The sequence below is a fragment of the Phoenix dactylifera genome, chromosome 1, assembly GCF_051530095.1.
Source record: "Phoenix dactylifera cultivar Ajwa chromosome 1, Ajwa_hap1_PhDact_Kaust_v1.1, whole genome shotgun sequence".
Classification (NCBI taxonomy): domain Eukaryota; kingdom Viridiplantae; phylum Streptophyta; class Magnoliopsida; order Arecales; family Arecaceae; genus Phoenix; species Phoenix dactylifera.
In genome coordinates this window covers 16,476,994-16,495,535 of record NC_143190.1, presented here as the reverse complement: position 1 = coordinate 16,495,535, position 18,542 = coordinate 16,476,994, and the positions used below count along the sequence as shown (strand labels likewise).

The following is an 18,542-nucleotide window of genomic DNA, read 5'->3' as shown; positions in this document are numbered from 1 at the left end:
GGCGTCCTGGCATTGATAGATTCTAAACAAAATTAAGGATTACATAACCAATCCGCACTCCTCATAACAAATGAAAACCTTGCATCATACTCGCTTGAAAGTAGGACATAATGGAAAGTGCGTCCACCCTTACACATAGGAATTAATATTTGTATTGGCACATGCCTCCAAGACATCAGGCTCTCTTCCAAGCAAAAGAGATCCATCATTTATCCATGCATATAATAAACTTAGGGCATTTAAAAGCCCATTTAGAAGCCCAAATAAAGATTTGCCGTCTCGATACTAAAACCCATGCCACACTAGCACAGCATTGATACGATATGAATTTTTTTTAGCGTACCGATTCAATCCCCTACCAATCCCGAAACAGTACGGTACATCCAGTATTGCCCGATACAGGCGTATACATATCCAAAGATGAGAAGAGGAGATATTGAATCTAATTGTCCAATTTTGATAAAAACTTCTTCTCCCTTTTGTAGAACTTCTCAAAATGCCACTTTTCTAGTCATATATGATATTATTCTCACCAGCATCCAAATAGAGACTATAATCCTTCAAAATAAATTCCTCGAAATGTGTCTCACACACCCTTGCATCAGACATCATTCGGATGACCACGTAAAACCCTAGCTGTAACCAAAATGCTCATATAAAATAAAACCATACCACTAAATATTACTAGCAAAATATAATAAGCAGACAAACAGCTCATCGACCATGGGCAGGTCGAGTCTCTTGGAGATGAGAAACAACCATAATGGAGCCAATGGGACATTCTTTCTTCATATAACCAGGACTGTTCTAAAAGCGATAGGTAGAAGAGAGGAAAGATACTAATTTTCTTTTTGTGGAGGAATTAAGTAGATATCCTCACCATTTCACCTAGAAATAGGAGCTGAAATTAACGCAACAAAATAAAGAGCAGGGACAAGAAAAGCTACCAACCCAAAGTAAAGAATAAAAGACAACAATGCCTGAGGAGAAGATATTTCACCTTCTACCTCCCAACTCTCAAAAGAAGTAACACAACAGATATCTTTTCAACAGGGATGATCAAATCACAAGTAAACCACAAGTCCTCCAAAATGTAATTCTGTGGATAGAACAATTGATTTACCAGGTGAGGAACCCATACACATTAATGGCGGAATATCTACTGAGTATAGCATTTTATTTCAATACAAAATTTTCGAGAAAGTGGTAACCCTCGAGAAATATCTATAATACGATGTACCAACTGGTCAGTTTCCCTCAACATGCATGAATGAACAAACTGAAAGTACCTCAATTCATCTATATCCCTGCATTCAGCTACCACGTTGAGTTTAAAGTTCAGCAGACTGATTAGGGCAGAGTCACCGTCCGCACATAGACTTCCTCCTTCCAGCAACTACGAGTCCGGTGTGTGTGCACAAGGAAACGGCTGGCCTTGGCTTGTTTAGTCCAGATACATAATAACAAGATTTGGTTGCATCATATTCATGAGATATCTCTAGCTAAGGTAGCATAGATTACAAGCACTGGGCAGGTTTGGCTTGATCTTGACATTTGCCGTGTCCCATGCACAGACATGAACAACTACTGATGATTTGTAACTATAGAAGTGAGAGATTAGACCTGGTTACATTCAATCAGATTAGCTTGACTGGACTTGCAACATATCCATATGATAGAGGTCCTAAATTGAAGGTATACACCTTTGAATATGAACAGCAATCTCTGAGATGCCCTACAAACCAAAGAGTTTTATTTTGGACTTCCAACCTGCCTATGAATAGAGTATGTCTCAATATAAATACCATGCTGAAGTATAGTATTGCTATATAAATTAAAAAACCTAGATTGCTGCTTTTGTCAAATAACAAAAATGAATGAACAAAGAATTAACTGCCTTTAGTGTTTCCAGCCCACAAATTAAATCAAAAAATCACTTTGTACCTCAATTAAACTGCCAATTTGGAGACAAATTAATGCATATAAGAAAGAGATCTCCAGAATACATAATTCTAGGTTTATCAACCATAATAATGTCAGTTTCAAGAATGAGGCAGGGAGAGCAGAAACTGCTGTCAGCACTTAACAATCTAGTTGTTGCTTCACTATAAATTTGAAGGACCTAAAAAATTATCAAAGGAAAAAAAAAGCAAAAATCATAAATAGCATGTCAGGTTATAAAAGTCATAACAAACAGTATGGTTTTTTCCTCCTATGTTCTAAAATCAACAAGTTTATAACTTCAAAATAACCTATATGAATGGTATCGAGATCAAAAAAACTGTTGGCTGAGCAATTAAGTGAATTTTTTGAGATCTTCGTAACAACATGCTTTACCCCGAAAAAAACTTACAGCATTGCAATCAAATCTTTCTTGTAATGTAGATTGTAAAAGGAAAATAGAGAACCAACTCTCAGGAAAAAAAACATATGACAAATCCAATTACCTATGGATCAAAAACAGTTTATAGCATTTGATCTAAAAAACAAGTCTGATAGCATGGGGAAAAGGCAGAACTGGCAAACCTGTAAAAACAAAACTGAAAGCACAATCTTTAAAAAAAGAAAAGACTGCAACAGGAACATTAAGGAATGAATTTTACATTGAAGAGTAGTTTTCGCAATGGAATAGCATTTGGAATTTAAACATGAAGCATGGCACGGGACATAGCAACAATGATATAATAACAGGAAACAGAATACCTAATAGAGAAAAAGAAATATTTCAGTAGCCTCCAAAATTTAAAGCAACAAAAAATCAGCATTGAAATCCATCAGCAATGGCGAGAATCAACGACATAATTCACCTGGAACATAACAAAATAGATAGAGGGATACAACCGTTGTTACAGAAAGAATAAATAGAACGTTAGAACATAGTCTACTCTATGAAAGCAAGCAACAAATGTAACAAACCATCAACTTTCAGCAAAATTTTGTCTCAATTTTCTCTTTTCTCACTAAGGAGAGAGAAAAAGATGACAGTATTGTGCAGCAAGCTCCTAATGAAACACATCCACAGAGAACTAGAAAGAAGGTGCTATCAGCGAAACTGCCATCATCACTTTTGGCCTTCCATGAATCAGAAAAAACAATTGGAGCAAGTTTATCTGGGATTATGAAGGCCATTATTAGCTAATTGGAGGGAAGAAAGCAAGAAAACCTTCTAAACCTTGCTACCTCAAAAGGAAAAGAAATGAAGAACGATAAAACAATATTGAGACAGGGAAAGAAGGCCCTGCATTGGTAATGAGATACAAAGCTTAGGATTTAGCACCTGGCCTATCTTACCTTTGATATTTTAATGCTAATGTGAAACAAAGCATTCAAATTGGACACCAAGTAAAGAAGAATTGCCCTGGAATAAAAAAAGGATTATATTTAACTAAGTGAAAGTGTTAAACAAGTGATCTGAAATGGTCTTTTACTTAAGAACTAGATATATGACAAGTCTACCATAAGCTGGGAAGGGCTTGCCTTTAAATTTGATAAGAACCAAAAGCCAAACAAATCAACCAGATATATAACAAAAAAAATAATCCCACAACCGAACAGTGAGAAAATACTACTCTACAATTTATATTGGAAAACATAAAGACTGCACCAAGAGACCATTTAGGACTAAGTTTCAGAATTGTGGAGAAGTCAAAGAACAAACTTTGGAAAAAAATCAGCATTTTAAAAGGAAAAAGAGAAGGAATAAAACAAGAAACTGAAACAGTGATACCAAGATGAAGATGATGCATGGGGAAGTAACAATAAACGAAACCCCTTCAGGATGGAAAGAAAATGAGGCGGTATTAGAAAAAGAAGAATCCCCACCATCGATTTCGGCCTCGTGTGTCTCGGATAAAAACGCTGAGAGAATTTATCCGGGATTGTGAAGGCCCTTCTTTATCTATTGAAAGGGAATAAGAGTAGAATCACATAGCAAACGAAAAGTATAACAAGAGCGAAGAAAGCTGGGGATAGGGTTTTGGAGCCGAACCTGCTGAAGTGATCGAGAAAGCGACGGCGATAAGGCCAAACCCTAAGCCCTATTCCACCTCTTGGGCGACTCTGTTTAGTTAGAAAAGTTTTTTTTCTTTTCATTTTTTTTATGCATCTCTTGAACCATATTTTAGAAAAAAAAATTTAATTTTTTTTCATATCTTCCAAAATCAATTTATTGTTTTTTTTATCATCAACCTCGCAGCCCACGCCGAGGTCCTCCTCGAGCGTGGACCACGAAAAAGAGCCCCTGGACCGCGAAAAATTATTTTATGAAAAATTATAGGAAATTATTATGAAAAATTATTTTATACTAATAATTATAATATTTTATACCTTTATTTTTGTATTATACTATAAATATAATATCATATTATATTATATCATAATACATTAATATGTTATGTTAAATAATTTAATATTATGTTATATTATGGAAAATTAATTTATACTAATAATTGTAATATTTTATACCTTTATTTTTGTATTATACTATAAATATAATATCATATTATATTATATCATAATACATTAATATTTTATGTTAAATAATTTAATATTATGTTATATTATGAAAAATTAATTTATACTAATAATTATAATATTTTATACCTTTATTATTGTATTATACTATAAATATTATATTATATTACATTACATTATAATACATTAATATGTTATTTTAAATAATTTAATATTATGTTATATTATGAAAAAATAATTTATAATAATAATTATAATATTTTATACCTTTATTATTGTATTATACTATAAATATTGTATTATATTACATTACATTATAATACATTAATATGTTATTTTAAATAATTTAATATTATGTTATATTATGAGAAATTAATTTATACTTATAATTATAATATTTTATACTTTTATTATTGTATTATACTATAAATATAATATATATTACATTATATCATAATACATTAATATGTTATGTTAAATAATTTAATATTATGTTATATTACTAAATATTAATTTACTCTAATAATTATATTACTATTATGCTATATTAACATAATATTATTTTATATTACAATAATATTATACTATATCGTATATTTATGTATTAATTTATGTTATATTTTATTATGTTTTGTTGTATAATACTATGCAATGTCCTTTATGGTAATTTTGTCATACAAAAGTACTTTCTCAGCTTGTTTACCAAACACAAAACAAAGTACCACAGCACTTTACGAATGTAGTTACCAAACAGCAAACAGCTTTTTATAACAGCTCTACTTCAGACAGCTCTACTCCCAACCGCTCTACTGCCAACAGCTCCCCCAAACAGGGCCTTACCCTCTCTCAGTCTCTCGCCCGCACTTTTTTTTTTTTTAAGTACATCGGCGGCTGAGTATGAGTATAGCCCAAAGAAAAATAAAATAGATACGTGGTCCTCCGAGAGATAAAGTCACCAAAGTAATGAGCCGCATAGGATGCCTCCCAATTCACAATATTATTGGTCTCTCTAAAGATATGGATAGCTCAAAAGGTGGCGCATTCGTCTAAGAGACGGCGAATGTGGAAGAGCAGCCGTATTCCTCCGACGGCACGCTCGAGATCCTGGATTCTCTCGATCACCGTAGCAGAATCCTCCTCAAGGATGATGCAGTCCGCACCCAGCATTCGTCTTGCGTATGAGACACCCCTTTTATGCAGCTCTGACCTCGGCACCAGCGATGGACTGACTGAAGATATGCCGACCCTCGCCCTCCACTAGTCTGACATGCTGATCTGTGATGACGAAACCAATGCCGCAATGACCATTCTCCTTGACACTGTCGTCGAAGTTCATATTGAGAAAGCCACGGGTGGGGCTCTCACGAGGTAAGCATAACTTTGGACACTACTAGAGCAGAATGAGAGCTTCAGATTTTTCTAACCAACCAAAAGGACAACGATGCAGTAGTGTTAAGGACCTCCATCGCATGAAGTAGGGCCCTATCCACCACCACTCTCGAATGCGCACATCTATCCTCAAACATTCGGGCATTTCTATCTAGCCAGCAGTGATAAGCCAGGTAGGCTACCCTAATTCCCTGCTCCAGAAGTCCAAGTCTTTGAGAGGACTCAGCCAGGAAGATTAGAAAGTTCTCTGTCAACGACCATCCCTGATGCAGACCGGCAGAGGCCATGGCGCACTCTCAAGTCAAAACAACTCGCTAACAGCCAAAAAGTATATGGAAGATAGACTCCTCCTAACAGGCCCAGCAACCCGGGGAGATGTTCACTCCCCGCCAAGCTAACATTCCCCTCCTGTCTCTCACTCGCACGTATTTCTCAGTGGGGTGAAATTGTGGAAACAAGAACAAGCATGGTTGGACACAAATGTGTCCCGGTACAAGTAGGCTTAGCCCAGCACTGCCACCCGAACTCAGCATGAGTCCGGATCCTGTCCCATCCGGCCTATAACGGGGGAGAACAGAACCTTTTTCAATCGAAAGATGGATTGAAGAGGATCTAAACGCACTCAACATTATATAAGTCAGCTTTGGTCTGACTCATTTCTTCTATTAAACGAGATAATTAAGTTGGGTCAAGACTCAAGAGCACGAGCCAATCTCCAAACAATATCTATTGATTGCAAATGATCCCTACATTTTCTTGGATTTTTTACAAATTAATCAACTCTTGCAAAGAATATGATATATCCTTTTCCCATAATTTGTTGGCATCAAAGTGAGGTTGAAATGTTTTGTTTTATGTAATAGCCAAATGATATCTAAGTATGCTTCAACTCCATGTTGCTAATTGTTGTGCAATTCTTTGGAAAATGAAAGGGTAATGCCTGATGATTCAAATGCCACGAAAAGAAAGTATGATCTTGCCTGCCACTAAAGTGACTTTCTTTTGACTATTCAAGAAGATTTAACCTTTGTTTTAACTCCTTAATCTTTATAATGGAGGAAAATCTATTTTGCAAATATGAATAAATGAATAGTATCAATCCTGCAAGCAAACATGCACATATGCAAAGCATATTGTCATTAAATGGAAGTAGAGACAACTTACTCCATCACATTCCCTTACAAGGCTATCGGAGATTATGATAGTGTTTACCCTCAATGGATTTTCTTTAAACCTTTTATCCTAGAACCAAATGGACTCTCTTGATCTTCCGTCCTCAAATTAGGGTTGCTCTCTAGAGTACAGGTTTGATTTCTCTAGATTATATATTGGCTTATCCCAATTATCTTCAGAAAATGCATTGAGGATGTATCAAATGAAAGTTGATATGATTCCCTTCCTCTAATGTACTTTATTTCTTTGATATTTGTTATTTGAATGTACTCAATTATTTGTATATCAAAGAGACGAAATTAAATTGGATGAAGATCGATCTAACTCATTCTATTTGGCTCCCACAATTTCTATTTTCTTGCTTCGCTTCAATCAGTCAGCAAGTGCTCCAATCTATCTAAATAGCAGTCTACCTTAAGAGAAATTGAAAATTTGTTAACGAAAATACTTAATATGATTTCTTCTGCAGAATTGTCTATAAACAATTCAAGTCCTCAGCTACAATTGCCAAGACAACAAACACCAGGGGCTCAAACAAAACTTGGATAAAAACTCATGATTTATGGTTCTGAAAACTTCCAATTCCAAAGCACCCTGTCCTGGTTCTTCGGCTAACCATCTCTAGTACCGAGTTTTGTATCTCAACTTCGCCTGTCGGGCCGCCTTTGTAGAAAGTATTGGACAGCCTGAGCAATGATAAAAAGGCAGTCTCAAATACACTTGATTGATATAAATCCGTTCTAAATTATTAAAGAAAAAAAATTATATAAAAGAAAATATCAATTTTTTTTGTACACTAATATTTTGCTTGGCTATAACTTTCTACCTTCATTTATCCAATTTTTCATGGAAACCAAAATCAATTTCTTTGTTTTTTACCAAAAATATATTTTCACCTTCTCAATTTTTAGCAAGAAATACTTAACTACCACTACTTTTTTTTAAGTATCAATTACCTCTCATAAATTATTTTATTTTATCAATATGATCCAATCACCCGGCCTCCATTGTTAGAACTAGATTTTCTAGAGGGGCGCTGGTGGCGAGTGGGAGTGTCACTCTCTATCTCTAGATATCCGAACTATGATTACCGGTGATGTGGCGTTTCAAACTAAGCATATATATATATATATATATATATATATATATATATATAGAGAGAGAGAGAGAGAGAGAGAGAGAGAGAGAGAGAGAGGCTAACGAGAAGAGTTGTATAGAGCGCTTCTAAATGTGTTGTTATTTTGATCTTTTTAGATGTGTCCATACTAGAATTGTATGAATCATCCATTTTAGAAAAAAAAATTTTATTTCTTCTTCTAGCGAATGCAGCGCAAACTCGACAGTGGACGAGATAGGGACAATGGCACAGGGATGCTGAGAATTTGGAGCCACATCCGCTTGGTGAAACGAAATCTTAGCTTTCAAGAGATCATGAAACGTGAAATCAGAAGGATCTAATTGAGCGGAGCTCCAACAACCGACACGATCTAACTGAAAATAAACAGAATCACTTACCAAAACAATAATATAGAAGGATTGATCCTCGTATAAAACAGCTCGAGAAACACACGAACAAAGATTTATAGAATCCCAAAAATCAGGAAAAGAGGAAAAATGACTAGAAAAAAAAAAAAAAAACCGGAGCATCCTCTCAAAAATGTTTCTGATTTAATCAAATGTATCATGACCAATGATGGTCATAAAAAAAAAAACAAAAGATGATGAATTCTTGGCCCACTTTAGCTATGCTTCATAATTATTACACATGTTTGAGTTATTTTAATTGAGACGTGAAAGTGCTTGACTTGTTTGATATAGGATCAATGATAGGGTTTGATGTGGCCAAAATTAGATCAGCCCATCGTAGATTGACATATGGTATAGCATGACAAGTTTCATTTGCATTATTTTTTTTGGGAATGATTCAGATAAAAAAAATCTAAAATAGTTCTCCACTTGACTTCGAACTCAAAGCCCAACTCAAACGAGACAAGAAAGGAGATCCATGATGCATACCACCAATATACATACATACTCTCTCCTCACTCTACTTTCTTTTAGATCTCTTTCTTCAACGTGGACCATATTTTTGTGAAAAGTGAATCACTTAGTGATCCTCCTTTTCTGCTGAACTTTTTCCTAAAATATGTAGCGACATCTATCATAACAAGCCTCGAAACTTTGAAAAAATTCATCCTGAAATTTAAGTGAAATGATCAGAAAGTCCATAAGCTCATGAAGGGCATTTGAGACTTCACGACTATATTTTTTAAATAAAATAAAATCCCAACCTCCCACTAGCCCATGAGGTCCGTCTCTAGAATATGCACTCTAAAACTCAAAAAGATACAAACCTTTTCGACCTTTTGCACAGATAGATGCCTAGAAAGATAAAGAGATTAGAAGCATGTGGATCACAATTGGTGTATTTTCTTCATTCGCATGATAAGTTTGAGAAGTTAAATTCCAACTATTTCATTGTCCAATTAAATAACAACCATTCATGAAATACTTCTTTTCTTAAATCAATACTATTGGGAAAAATGGATTGCCCCAAAACACGTGAACAAATCGCCAGCACGTGACTGGAGGCGCTCAACCTGAAGGCGCCGAACTGAAGGCGTTCGACTTGGAGGTGCCCGACCTGAAGTCGCCCGACCTGGAGAAGCCCCGACCTGGAGGCACCCCGACTTGGAGGCCCCCGACCTGAAGGCGCCCGACCTCAGAGCCCTCGACCTGGCGCCTGACCAGGCGCTCGACTTCGAGGCGTCCGACCTGTAACCCTCCGACCTCAGCATTTTTGGCCTCGATAGCTCAACCTCACCATCCACCCGCTGCGGTCACGTTCTTCTACAGTTCAATCGGAAACCATGCCCTGCTACCGCTGTCAACAATTAAGGTGCATGGCCTCCGTAGATCTCCGGCTCACTCAATAATTAAGGCGCATGGACTCCGCAGATCTCCGGTTCACTCAACAATTAAGGCGCATGGCCTCCGCAGATCCTCGGCTCACTCAACAATTAATGCGCATGCTATCCCCGGATCACAGGCCCTCCACAGTAACCAGTTGACCCACTCGACTGCGTCCGATCACGCACGACGACTCATTGACTCCAGCCTGATCTTCCACGGCAATGCATTAATTTGCACAATCTTGCTCAATCATGACGGTAACTCGTTCGTCCGTCACATCATAGGTAATCCTGTACTCCCCTATAAAAGAAAAATCCCTCCCTCTCAGAAGGGGGCTGGACCCTGAAACCCTAGAAGATACTTTCTCTCCCTCTACACACTAGCCCCCTCCAACTTAGGCATCGGAAGGCCGGCATCGGAAACTTCGGCCACCGGCTTTTTGCAGGTCTCCAGGAGGACACCGACCGCCGACGGACCGCCATCCGCCGACTCTCGTCGGAGCTCCTCCTTCTCAACCCTGGTCGCCCCGGATCCAATTTCCAGCAATAGTTGGCGCTAGAGAAAGGGCTCGAGTTGTGGCCATAAAGTTGAGAAGCAAAAGAGCCTCCAATGCTTCCCGGCGTCCCCCACCAAGCCCTAGATACTATGTCCATAATTCACCACCAAGACCTCCGACGGACCCAGTCCCCCAAGTCCAGCCGGAACAATTCAACATCCTGGTGCAACAGGTCCAAGCCTTGGCCACCGGCGTCCCCCACCAAGCCCTGGATACTCTATCCAAAATTCCTCACCAAGACCTCCGGCGGACCCGGTCCCCCGAGTCCAGCCGGAACAATTCAACGTCCTGGTGCAACAGGTCCAAGCCTTGGCCGCCACCGTCCAAGGCCTGCAACATGCGGAGGCTCCATCTTATGCCGCCTCCACGGGCCCAGGTCCAGTTAGTGCTTCCTCCAGACGAACCGGCACCCCAAGGCCAAAATCTCCATGGCTCCTCGAGAGCCAACAATGAAGAACGGTGCTGCTACCAAGGCTCAACCCGAGCGTCTCTCCAAAGAGAACCACCAGGGAGGAGCATAGACAGAAGGCCGCAGCACTCGGAAGCTGAGTCAGCCCCGAACCCACCCAAACCGGAGCAGACTACTGTGGCAATCCCCCAGGGCGGAAAACTCGACAGGAAGGTTGAGAAGCTCGAGCGCCAAATTGAGGCACTCCACAGCAGGAAGGCAAGGCGCGAGGGTGACTTTGAGTTCACCACCAAGTCCCCCTTTTCTCACCAAATCGAGGATAAGCCGGTCCCACTGTGTTGCCCAGATAGACAACCCAAGAGGGGGGGTGAATTGGGTTTTAAAATAATTATTACAATTAAATGGTTTGTGAGATACTAAATAATCCTTTTCACAAGTTGATTAATTAGATGCTATGTGCAGTGAATGAAATGAAAGTAAGAGAGACAAATGCAATCACAAACACAATGATTTTATAGTGGTTCGGATCTAACCCTTGCTCCTACGTCCACTCCCCAAGCCTCACTTGGGAATTCACTATAACCCCTCGGATTACAGCTGGTTGTTTTACAAGCTCACAACCCAACTTGTTGTTTTACGAAGTCACAACGAACTCGGTCGGTTTTTCCAGGCTCACCGACTAGAACCACCCCGATTGTTTTTCCGGGATCACAATCGAACCCTTACACCGTTGGTTTCAACCTAGGCTCATCAACAAACCTATACACCCTTGATTCAATCCCCTGATTGAATCAAGTAAAGACCAAATGGAAAGAACAAAGACAAACAGAAAAATAGAGCTTTTAAAAAGCAGATATACAGCGATATAAATAAGAGAAAAGTTAAGAGTCCTCAAACACGTTTGTGATGAAGTAGAGGAAGGCTTCTTGAACTTTGGGTCTCCTCTTGAATGTCTGGAAGACTTGAAGGCAGGAGGAGACTTCTTTAATGCTGGAAAGAGTTGGTTGAATGGAGTTAATGGCTCTCTTCCTTCTTTTTCGTTCAAATCAGTTTGCAGATGAAGGATTCTTGTTTTCTTTGAGTGGAATGTTACTTCTCTACTTTGCTACAGTCCTCTGTGGCTATTTAAGCCATTCCCTACGGAAACTAGCCGTTAGACTCACTTTACTAGCCGTTCTGCACATTCTGCACATCCTGACAATGTGTCCGTTCGGATCGGAGTCGACTCGCGCGATCTGGAGTCGACTCGGCTGTAGCAGGAGTCGACTCATGCTTTTCTGGAGTCGGCTCGGCAACTGTTCCGAATTTGAATTAAAGTGAGCTTCTCGACTGGGAGTCGACTCGACTTAACCCGGAGTCGACTCGCCAAAACCTGGAACTGACCTGGCATTTTTGGAGTCGGCTCATCCCATGAAATCCATAGAGCTATTCTTCAACTTGGCTCACTCGAGTCGACTCGGAAATTCTGGGAGTCGACTCAGCGCTCAGACCCCGAACTCCCGATTTTCTATCGTTTGGCTCGTGCAGTCTTGGAGTCGATTCGGCTCTCAGTATCCGAAAAACAGCTTTCTGTCTTTTTGGGGTAGCGCTGCCTTGGAGTCGACTCGAACTGTCTTGGAGTCGACTCGCGTCTCAGAGACAACAATACTGTCTTCTGTCTTTTTGGGGTTGCGCTGTCACGGAGTCGACTCGGGCTTTGCGGGAGTCGACTCGGCTCACAGTGTCGGAAAACTGCTCTCTGACTTTTGCCTTGTATAACACTGAGAGTCGACTCTTGCTTTCTTTGGAGTCGACCTGCCATCCATCGGAGTCGACTCGCGTTCCTCAGGAGTCGACTCGGCTCTCAGGGTCGAAAATTGCTCTCTGACTTTTTGTCTGCAACTCCCTGGAGTCGACTTATACTACTCCGGAGTCGACTCGGTAAGCATCGGAGTCGACTCGCGCACTTCAGGAGTCGACTCACTGACAGATTTTGAGTTGAGTCTTTCTGTTCGTCTGTCAGTTCTCAGTCGGAGTCGACTCATAACGTTCCGGAGTCGACTCGAGCCTGTGCCAATGCTTCTGATACGCCTGGAGTCGACTCGTAATATCCCGGAGTCGACTCGAGTCTCAGACTTTGGTTCAACTTGACTTCTTAACTTATCCAAAATATCTTGAACCAAATCTAGATGCACTTAACCATAAATTTATAAGATTTTCACTGAAACACTAGATTGAATTCATTAGTAAACATAAGATATACTCAAATGCTTTGAGCTCATCAAAATCAAATAAGGTTATGATCAATCACTCCACAATCTCCCCCTTTTTGATGATGACAAAATATTGAGTATATGTAAAGTGAATTGCACAACAAACAAGAAAATTTATAATAAAATTTTTGAAATGAATTCAAGTGTCTGGTTATTTAATTTATCCAAACTTGAAAGGTGTGAAACAATAAATTTCGAAGTTAGAGCTCCCCCTTTTATTTGGAATTATATAAGCCTTCATGTCATGCAATCAATTGTTTGGCTTATATATATTTAATGATTTTGCTTTCTTAAAAATTCAGATTCTCCCCCTCAACATATGCATTCAACTTTGTTTTGATTTCCTGAATTTTCTTTTAGTGCATTGAAGCTTTTGAACTTAAATTTTTTGGCTTTTTAGAGGGAAAATCTGCCAAGTTGTTCTTGAGTATGATTCAACTAATCTTCGAATATCCCTTGAATAGATTCTGGAGATTACTCCATTAGGAGCCCCAACAGAGAGATAATGAGCCTCGAGGTATTGAATCCACTGAGAACAAATTATTGTGTGTTTTAAAAGTTTTTCTTTTTATTGATTTTCATTGATTCCTTTTACATATCTATTAAATATATTCTCCCCCTTTTTGTCATCGTATCAAAAAGGAAGAAGGCAGAACACACAAGCAAGTAGAGATCAATGTGCACAATTTTGAAGAAATTTGTCTACTCATTGTATTGATGTATATGTAAGTATATTTGTGAATACAATAAGTAAAGCAGTAAATACATGTTAAAGTAAACATAATCAGCTAGGGCTTCCTCGAGGATGTGGCTCCTCCTCTCAGTCTGGACTGCTCCATGAGGAGACCGACTCCATCCGTGACGTTCCCCAGCTGGGTAATGATGGCCGAGGTGGCCCTACTATGCGTCGTGGATAGCTCGGTCAGAGTCTGCTGGAGTGTGTCCAGCTTGGCAATTAAGACATTCGCCAAGCGCTCGGCCCCCTGATTCAGGCTGCCCATATCGTGTCGGATGTCATCTCGCATCTGTCTTGTGTTGCTTGTGACATCGCTCATGTTGGAGAATTGGGCTTGTATCAGGCTCCTGACGTTGAAGATCTCCTCCCTCAGATGAGCTGTCATCTCGGTCACGGCTGAAAGTGAGGGAACCAACGCAGAAGAAGGGGCAGTGGCTGGACCTCTGAGCTCCCTCAAAAGATCGTCCCGAAGATCTCTAACAATCTCCTGTCGCAACTCCCGGAGCTGCTCAGGAGAAATCCGAACCTCCATCGACTGAGTGGGTGGAGCTGAGGCGGAGGGTCCGGCTGAGGTGGGTGGAGATGAGGTGGAGGAAAAGGTGGGGAAGTCTGAATCAGGGTCAGGACTGGGGGAATGTCTGGTAGTAGGTGTGGAGGAAGATGGTTTCCTGACCCATGTTCCCTCTACCTTATGAAACCCCATCCTGTATAGGGTTCCCTCACCCATGCGATCTGTCCATCGCAATGCGCGAGAGGGTTCCCCCTCAGGAATAGGGATCTCGGACTCCCTAAAGATAAGAGTGTATAGCATCCCATACGGGAGGGTGAGCCTAGGTCTGTCTAGTGGCTCACATAGGTATCTGTAGATCATCTTGGGGAAGTTAATAGGTGTGTCTTGGAGAATGTAATACATGAGGGCTAGGTCCCTCTCAGACACAAAGTCAAAACGGCCGGTTTTAGGGAATAGTGTCCTAGAAATAATGCTCAGGAGGAGCCGCATCTCAACAGAAAGAGAGCCAGCGGACACCTCGTCTAGTGGGGACTGGGGTGGACTCCCTAAAATGGCCGTAAGGGCCTCAGTCCTATCCTCGGGGTGTGTAGGAGATACCCCTACTTGGGGAAGATGGAGGATTTGAGCTATGAAATCCTCCAAAATAAATAATGGGACACCCGCTACGGTTTCCTCTATACCCCAATTGCCCCTATGCACGGTTCCATAGAACTCCCTAACTAGACCTGGGTATGTGGGGAGATCTAATAAACACAAGAACTCTAAACCTTGGGCCCTTAACCTCTCTCCTATAGTGAAGCCCTCCTGGGAGAGATAGTCAAAGTTGACGTATCTCCCGGTGGAGACCGCCTTCCCGGCGCACGGTCGCGAGGGAACCGGCCTCGGCGGAGAACGAACCGGAGGTTGTGGCCTCGCGGGATCGTTCCAAGCTTTGGACCGTCGCTCGGCACCGGTCGCGGGTTGGGGCCTCTTCCGGCTTGAGACAACCGACTTGCGAGGCATTTTTGACCTAGGGAAGGGGAATGAACCTAAAGGACGGAGGAAGATCGACGAAAAAAACCCTAAGGGCGGCCGGAGACGACGTAGGAGACGGCTCTAGGGTTTGTGAACAGTGGCGGCGGTGAATAGAAGTTTTGATTAAACGCTTAGATTAGGGTTAAAAACTCGGATCCCGACCGCGAGTCGACTCCTGTAAGTCTCGAGTCGACTCGACCTCGAGGCGACTCCAAAATATGCGCGAGTCGACTCCTCCTAATGCTGTCATCGACCTTGAGTCGACTCCCGTCTATGGGCGAGTCGACTCCCCTTATGCGCCTATTGACCTCGAGTCGACTCCCGACTATATGTGAGTCGACTCCCCTTATGCTGCCATCGATCTCGAGTCGACTCCCGTATATGTGCGAGTCGACTCTCCCTTATGAGCCGACTCTGAAACTTACTCGAGTCGTCTCGAACTCTGGCACGCACCTAAAAATCATGCTATTTTCGTGACAATCACTAAGTTATGATCTGATTTGATGATCATAGATGAGAAACTCTATATTTAGCACAATCTAATCATCAAAATCAATGAACTAGAAGAGAATATCACTAGGATGGATCAATCACTCCTAATCCTCTCCTAAGCACACTAAATCTCTCTTCACTCAAGGGTTTTGTGAAGATATCAGCTAATTGATCATCAGTGCAAACAAATTGAAGTGTCACATCACCATTCAGTACATGATCTCTTATGAAGTGATGTCTTATCTCAATATGTTTAGTTCTTGAATGCTGAATTGGATTTTTAGTTAGATTAATGGCACTTGTATTATCACAATTAATGAGAATTTTATCTTGTTTAATGCCATAATCTTCCAATTGTTGTTTGATCCACATGATTTGAGCACAACAACTCCCGGCTGCAACATATTCAGCTTCAGCAGTAGATAATGCAACCGAGTTTTGTTTCTTGCTAAACCATGAGATTAAGTTTTCTCCTAGAAACTGACATGACCCGCTGGTGCTTTTTCTATCAAGTTTACATCCAGCAAAGTCTGAATCTGTGTATCCTATTAAGTTCAGGCTAGATTCTTTAGAATACCATAGACCTATATTTTTTGTTCCTATTAGGTATTTAAAGATTCTCTTGACTGCAATTAGATGAGATTCCTTAGGATTAGACTGATATCTAGCACACATGCATACACTAAACATGATATCAGGTCTACTTGCAGTGAGATACAATAAAGATCCTATCATACCTCTATATAACTTTTGATCTACAGATTTACCTGATTCATTTTGGTCTAATTTGCATGATGAGCTCATGGGTGTGCTGATTGACTTGTTTCCCTCCATATCAAACTTCTTAAGCATCTCCTTGATGTATTTGGCTTGATTGATGAAGATCCCTTCTTCAGATTGTTTGATTTGAAGCCCGAAGAAATAGTTCGGCTCTCCCATCATGCTCATCTCAAACTCACTCTGCATCAAGTCAGCAAATTCTTCGCAGAGGCGATTGTTAGTAGCACCGAAAATAATGTCATCAACATAAATCTGCACTAATAACATATCTTTGTTTTTCTTCTTTAGAAACAATGTTGTATCTACATTTCCCCTAGAGAACTCATGTTCTAGTAAGAATTTGCTAAGCCTTTCATACGGTGCTTGTTTCAAACCATAAAGTGCTTTGTTCAGTTTATACACATGATTAGGGTATTGATGATTCTCAAAATCAGGAGGTTGTTCTACATACACCTCCTCATTAATATACCCATTTAAAAATGCACTTTTTACATCTATTTGAAATAACTTGAAATCCTTAGAGCATGCAAATGCTAATAATAATCTAATTGCCCCGAGTCTAGCTACAGGAGCAAAGGTTTCATCAAAATCTATACCTTCTTCTTGACTATACCCCTTTGCTACTAGTCTAGCCTTATTCCTTATTACAATTTCATTTTCATCAAGTTTGTTTATATATATCCATTTGGTACCTATAATTGAATATTCAGAAGGTCGTTCAACTAGATTCCATACCTTGTTTCTAGTAAATTGGTTTAATTCTTCTTGCATTGCATTTATCCAATTTACATCTTTTTCAGCTTCTTCTATGTGTTTGGGCTCAAAATGTGAGACAAACGCTAGATGATTATTTAAGTTCCTAAGGAAAGCTCTAGTCCTAACAGGTTGAGATGGATCATCTAAAATTAATTTCTTAGGATGCCCGTGAGCAAACCTCCAAGCCTTAGTCAGCCCATGATCCACCATAGCCTCTTGGCTTGATGATGCATTTCCAATTAATTTTTGTTCATCATCTTGTAATGTCATCTCATCAATCTTTTCTTCAAGAATTTCAGTATCATCATCAAGATTAACTCTCTTGCTAGAAGCGATATCACTAGAATCATCAAAAACAACATGTATGGATTCTTCTATAACTAGGGTTCTTTTATTAAAGATTCTATAGGCTTTACTAGTTGTAGAGTACCCCAAGAATATACCCTCATCAGATTTAGAGTCAAATTTTCCTAGATTATCTTTTCCATTATTATGAACAAAACACCTACATCCAAAGACATGAAAATAGTTCACTTTTGGTTTTCTGTTTTTCCAAAGTTCATAAGGTGTTTTCTTTATAATGGGTCTCAATAAAACTCTATTTAATATATGATATGAGGTATTGATGGCTTCTCCCCAAAAGTACTTAGGGAGGTCACTTTCACATAACATGGTTCTAGTCATTTCCTCTAGAGTTCTATTTTTCCTTTCCACAACTTCATTTTGTTGTGGTGTCCTAGGTGCAGAAAAATTATGAGTTATCCCCTTTTTACCACAAAACTCATCAAATAAATGATTTTCAAATTCGGTTCCATGGTCACTTCTAATAGCTATGACTGAAGTATCTTTAGCATTTGTTACTTCTTTATGAAATTTCTTGAAAACTGAAAATGCTTGATCCTTATGAGCTAAGAACATGACCCAAGTGTATCTAGAATAATCATCTACAATAACTAGACCATATTTATTTCCACCTAGACTTGTGGTTCTAGTTGGTCCGAATAGATCCATGTGTAGTAGTTCTAGAGGTCTAGAGGTAGAGACACAATTTATAGATTTAAAGGAGTTCCTTGATTGTTTGCCAAATT

At 39.7% G+C, this 18,542-nt stretch overlaps 1 long non-coding RNA gene and 1 other non-coding gene across 3 annotated transcripts; both read right to left on the bottom strand.

The window, feature by feature from the left end:
* Positions 1–1,084: 1,084 nt before the first annotated feature.
* LOC113460980 (uncharacterized) lies at positions 1,085–4,187 on the bottom strand. Of its 2 annotated transcripts, none has more exons than XR_016406150.1 (2): positions 3,989–4,187; positions 1,085–3,358 (listed from the first exon to the last, which is right to left on the bottom strand). It is a non-coding gene; the product is annotated as an uncharacterized LOC113460980 (long non-coding RNA). The 2 variants fall into 2 exon arrangements; XR_003382821.4 differs by lacking the exon at positions 3,989–4,187 and adding an exon at positions 3,823–3,982.
* LOC113460981 (small nucleolar RNA snoR83) lies at positions 2,986–3,117 on the bottom strand. The gene has a single exon (XR_003382824.3). It is a non-coding gene; the product is annotated as a small nucleolar RNA snoR83 (small nucleolar RNA).
* Positions 4,188–18,542: the final 14,355 nt, after the last annotated feature.